Here is a 6000-nt window from a genome sequence, read left to right as displayed (position 1 = left end):
CGAGTTAGATACCATGTACTTGAAAAGTAGGCTACTTGTAATTCAAGAAAACCTTGATTAAGAAGTTGCATGGCGTAAATAGTGCTATAATGAAGCATTTTTCACAAAAACTCTAATTTTTGGGCAACCCCTCTCCCCAATGTGGTCGTTGGGAGGGTCCAACTGCAAATCAAACTTCATATTCATGTTCAGCGAGTTCGGTTCATATGATAACGATACCCATATTGTCTGTCTACTTTCGCCCTAAAATTTGAAGAGGGGGTGCCTATGGCCAAAAAATTGGAGTTTAAGGGTATACTCTGCGGAGAGCATTCTAATTTGACAACCGGTCGAAATATGAAACCGATTTGTTCGTTATTTTCATCATTCGTTCGTAAGACTGCATGTAATCGATTGAACGAATTTAGTCGTGCTTATGTCCCGCGACCCGCTCCCATCTAAACTTCAGACGGGGATTTCTCCGTGAATTTTCAAAATTCTTCCAATTTTTTTTCACCAATACTGATTCATCTATGAAATCGAGGGTATGTAGCCATATTTTCTAATTTTGCTTTTACAACAGGGATGTGAGCGTCTAAAGTACCTCCATCCAATTCCCTATTATAGCCATCAAATGTCCTGAATCAAAAATATCTCGACATACCCTCGCTTTTGAAAGCAAACCCTAGAAAAATCCGTTCTATAGCTTTGGCACAATCCCCGCCCAAAGTTGACCATTTTTCATCAAAAAATTAGAATAGCCTTAAAGAAGTTAGTTGGTTTTCTTATTGTTTTTGGAGGCCAGCATCCAAAATTATGGATCGCTTTTTTTGGTGGTGCTGTGACAAAAAAACACAATTTTGAGTGTTTTTTGAGTTTTTGAAGATGGTCTACCTCGAGGGAAAATTTGAAAAAAAAATACCAATTATAGTGCTCATGCAGATACATTTTTGAAAAAAAAATTTCATGTACTTAAATTAGGTTCGGAGATACGGCGGTTTCAAATTTTCTTTTTTCAATATATCTCCCCTGGGGGGCCCACAATTTTTGAAGAAAATTCAAGTTGCTAGAATCATATCTCCTTCAAGTATTTTGAGTGAATACAGAATTTTTTGTCAAAACTCGTTGAAGCATGGATTTTTTCTCCCCGAAAAAGGCCCTTTTTTCGCTATTATGAGCAAGGGGAGGTGGGGGGGGGGGATTTTTTGCCTCCGACATTTTTTTTAATGGTACCCAACTATGTTTCATCAAAATTTCAGAAATCCGAGGACAGGGACATTTCACCTATTTTACCCAGGAATACCCTTTCAGCTATCTTGATGTAAGCACAAATACTTCTGCGCATGTAGTTTTACGATCATGCTGTGTAAATGAATTTTCAATTACACAATTCTGAGGTAAAATTTCACGCTGAACAACTTGATTCTCTTAGATTTCCGCCATTTGTCCATATTTTTGGAGAAAAACGCAAAAAACGTGGTTTTTTGAGAGTTTTTTGAACTTTTGAGCTTGACCCACCACTCCAAATGGCCGGGTGATGACTTCTATAGAAAGTAGACCTAAAGATACATATTTGACGAAAAAATCGTTTTGGTATGTTTTTTCGTTCCGGAGTAATGTCGATTTAAAGTTTTCTTTTGTCCCCCCTTCTCTCCCCGTGTGATGAAAAATTCTGAAAAAATTCAGGGAGGTACGCCCATGTATCCTCTAACTATATTCGTTTACAGAATCAATTTATCTTAATTACGCGCTGATACAGAATTTTTCCCCTGAAAAACGCGTTTTTTGGCCCCCCTGGCTGAGGGGGGTGGGGTGGGGAGCGGGCCATGGGCCCAAAATTATTTTTTGGGGGTACTAAACATACCCTGTGAGTTTCATCGAAATCTGAGGTTAAGGGCATTTTGCCTATCTTATCGGGGGGTACCCTTTATGTATCGTTGCAGAACAACATGGTAACTTCGACCCCTTCAACTTCCAAGGCAGGTAAACAAATTCACACTCATTTCATTCGAACTACGATATCACCAAACAAATCATCGGGCACCTCTTACTGAACACCCAGTACACATATCAAATGCCTACGCATATATCAGCCTAGATATAGTACATTTACGTGAAAAGCCGCAACTAAACCGCAATGACAAGCGATAAAATAATAAATTGGTTCAATAAACCGGCGTATATAGTATAGGATTGGCAAATGGGTGAAAATTCTCCGCTTGGGCCACCGATACATATAGTCGTACAACGTAGGTACATTATCGTCTACATTCTAAAGTACTCGCCAGCAGCACGGAGCACGAAGCACGCCTAGCATTACAGGAGCTAAAAATGCTAAAGGGGCTGCCAGTGTCATCGTCGCAATTGACAACAAGCCAACTCTCGACTAGCATGTCATTCAAAAACGACGTCGAATTTTAATGGAAAACGGTCGTTATTCGTAATTCGACCTGGGCCATATTTTCAGCGAGTCATTTTTCCATAAAGACAGAGTATTAGAGAGAGCTACCTCTCTATTTGCTAGCGAACGCTGGATGGCTGGCGTTTCGTTATAAATTATTTCACACGACGACGCGACCAAACCGACCGCCGTTTCCTCGATAAATTTAGCTATAGGTATAGGTAGGTTAGGTATACCTATACCCCTCCTGTCTGACAGTTTCTCTCTCGTTATCGTAAATTCGTAAAGCTCGCGTATCGATGAAAATTTTCGTCGTCTAACTAATTGACAAAGCGTATACATGGGGCGTTTTAAAGCTAACCCTATTATTCTTCGCTATACTCGATGATGTTTTTATAGCACACCCTGTTCTTCGGCGAGCCTACTCGTTCGACACGAGCGAGCGAGCGCGCGCCAACTTAAATACGATACGAGTATATCGCGTGTACGAGCACAGAGAGCCGACCACCATGGTGTGAACTTTATCGTGTAAAACTTGTAATCGTAGCGTTTAATTAACCCTGCTACCCTTGGCCCGATCCCGCGATCTTACGAGATATAGTATACTCGACTCGACGACGCACGTCCTTCCAAGTTCGTACCTCTAGTTTAAAGAAAATTACACGTGTGTGCGTGTGTCTGCCCCCTTTCTCTCACTACATTGTAGGTATTTGAATGTAAACGAAAACTTATAGAGCGTAATTTTCGGTTCTCTTGTTTGTTTTTACATATACCGAACAAAAACCATTCGCGGTTTCGTTAAGAAAATGAAAGAAAAACATCGCAGCTCACCGAGATCCGAGCTAACCTAAGATGCTTTTTCAGCCGAATTTTCTCACCATTATATGTACTATACGTTCGTGTATATGCCCTACCTGCCTTTATATGTATGTATGTGGTTGTAGTTTTCAATAAGCGATGAAGCTTTTCGTGACACTTATGAAGACGCTGAAAAAGGCATTAGGATTAGTTGAAAAGAAAGCTCTCCTTACTCGACGTTGAAAAACGTATGTGTACGTATAGTTACATGTAACGTAGTTTTTGATTCTACGAGGAGTAAATCCCGAATTTTTGAGCTTCGCAGATTACGAGTATATGTATGTACTTTTTTCGAAGATTTTAGACGTGGTAAAAACCTCTTAATACGATGAAATAGTATTTCGCGAGACGTGTTGATTATGCATGGGGAGTTTTCAGGTATGGGCAGGGGCAGGTTTACATCGGGGACTTTGGCATCTTTTTGGAGCAGATATACGTACGTTTGTTAAAACCTGTGATATTTCGATGACGGATTTTATTTGAAGAATGATTTGTTTTTCGGGTTCTGTGAACGTTTTTAACCTAATAACGTTAACGATCATTTTGACCTTTCAATAGATACCTACTTGATGTACGTAGATTGTAGATACATAATTTGTTTGACATGAAATTCGACCGAATGGAGGGACAGTACTCAGGAGATGTTTTAATCAGGATTTCCAAAAAAAAAGTTCGAACTGTTTGATATAACGAGAGTTGAATTGTCAAATAACTCTTGGTTGATGTTGAATATTTAGAAAATGGCCCTAGTGGATTGCCAATTTTTTTAAAAAATATAGGGTACATCTACTTACCAAAAAAAATGAAAAAAAATTGCCAATGCGAGTATTTTAAAGACTAAGTACATCATTAGATAAAATGATGAAATTTTGATAGGTATTGAAGTAGAAATAGAATTTTTTAAAAATCAAATAAGTAAGTACTTTTTGAAACAGAGATGAAAAAAATTGAAAAAAGGTAAAAAAAATCGAGGAGAATTGATAAAAATAGTATTAAAAGTCCTAATGAAATACAAAACTGTTTCAAAGAAAATGATGCCATTTTCTTATAATTATTGAAAATAATTATTTTTTGAAAAATTGCAACAGTTGTTTGAGAAGGCGAATTAGATTTGTACTCCATACCTACGTAGATACCTAATGAGAATGACAGTGTAAGTACTTGATTTTTTTCAATTTTTCAAAATATCTGTCGAAATTCCTGAGCTGGGAGGGGATCAGCCAAAGATTCTCTGGAAGGAGAGGAAGGCTGGAGGCTGTAGATCCCGAAAATAAGTTGAAATTCTAGGTCTATAGCGACAAAAACATCACAAATAACATTTCACTCCATTTTTCACGTTTCTTGGATGATTGTATCCTGAAAATACATCAAAATTCGAACTTGATGATACAAAAAACATGTCAAACAATATATTACACGACTAATTGTAAATCAATTTGTTTCAGATTTTTTCCTATTTTTTTTTTTGTGGAAGAGGTACTTAATTTTTTCAGGTTGAAAATTTAGTTTTTCATGAAAAAGCTCAACTTTAAACTTTCAAAAATTTTTAGAAAGATTTTGAATTGCCTTCAAAGTTTTTTTCCAATGGAGCAAACAAACGTAGGCTAAATATAATTATTCAGGAAATACAGGATCTTAAATTTGAGTGGTTCCAGAAACTGGCAATATGAAATATGAAACCCCCTCCTCTGAGTTCCTCCCCCCCCCCACCATAAAGGTACGAGGAAAAATAAAAGTGATTTTTTGAGAGGTCGAGTCGAAGAACCTCCAGTAGAAAAGCGTCTAAACCAAAAAAAATTACTTTTTCTCAATTTTTTTTTTTTTTTTTTTTTTTTGAATACTTAGGTAAGTACGTCACCTAACTAGTTTGATTTAAAAAAAAAAAAAAAAAAAAAAAAACTAGTTTGATTTTATGTCGAGTAAAGGTGAAAGAGTCACGGTGGATCGAGACATATTTTTGCCAACTTCCCCGCCTTCAAAATACACATGCAATGAAATGGATTTGAATATGTTAATAAAATTGCCTAACCAGTTCGCCGTAAACGTATTTTGTGATAAAGCATTCTTATTCAAATTCAACTCAACTCAAACCACAATGAAATCAGATCCTATACCTAGTTAATTATTTCGCAGAATATTTTTTTACAAGTTATCTCAGATGATCTTGTAAAATCTTGACTTCTTCGAGGAGGGGAGGGGAGAAGTATGAGCTTCGTAATTTTCACGCATTTTAGATTTCTTGTGAATTACCGATCTTTGATGGTTCATATCTCGGGATTGATTAAACTTGGAACAAATCTTTTTGCAGGATTGTTAAGAACGTAGACTGAAGATTCACCTTTCGAGATGAGTACAAAATTTGGAAGTTTTTATTCACAAGTAAGTAACCAATCGAAAAATAACAGCGAGGATTTTTTTAAAATCCTTTTTCAACCAACTTATCTTCAAAATGGAATCCTTCAACACCCTGGTTGTAGTGGTTGGGAGAGGCAAGGCATAAGATTGAAATTTGAAAAGAAATAGCCTCATCATCACTTAAAATTGCAAACCTCTAGAGGAAAAAAAATCTTCAACACCATACCTTCGAGTATTTAAGCGTGTTTTTTGGGACTTGCTTCATATTATTATGAATTTTTTCACTAGGTGTTTTCAAAATTTTGGCCTCTTAAAGCGTAAGGAGAAAATATGAAAAAAATCGAATTATCGAAAAAAGTAATGTGGGTATCAAGGTGTACGTTTTTTAGGACGCTGAAACTGATTCT

This window comes from Planococcus citri, chromosome 4 (genome assembly GCF_950023065.1).
Source record: "Planococcus citri chromosome 4, ihPlaCitr1.1, whole genome shotgun sequence".
NCBI classification, from domain to species: domain Eukaryota; kingdom Metazoa; phylum Arthropoda; class Insecta; order Hemiptera; family Pseudococcidae; genus Planococcus; species Planococcus citri.
This window is presented reverse-complemented; position numbering follows the sequence as displayed.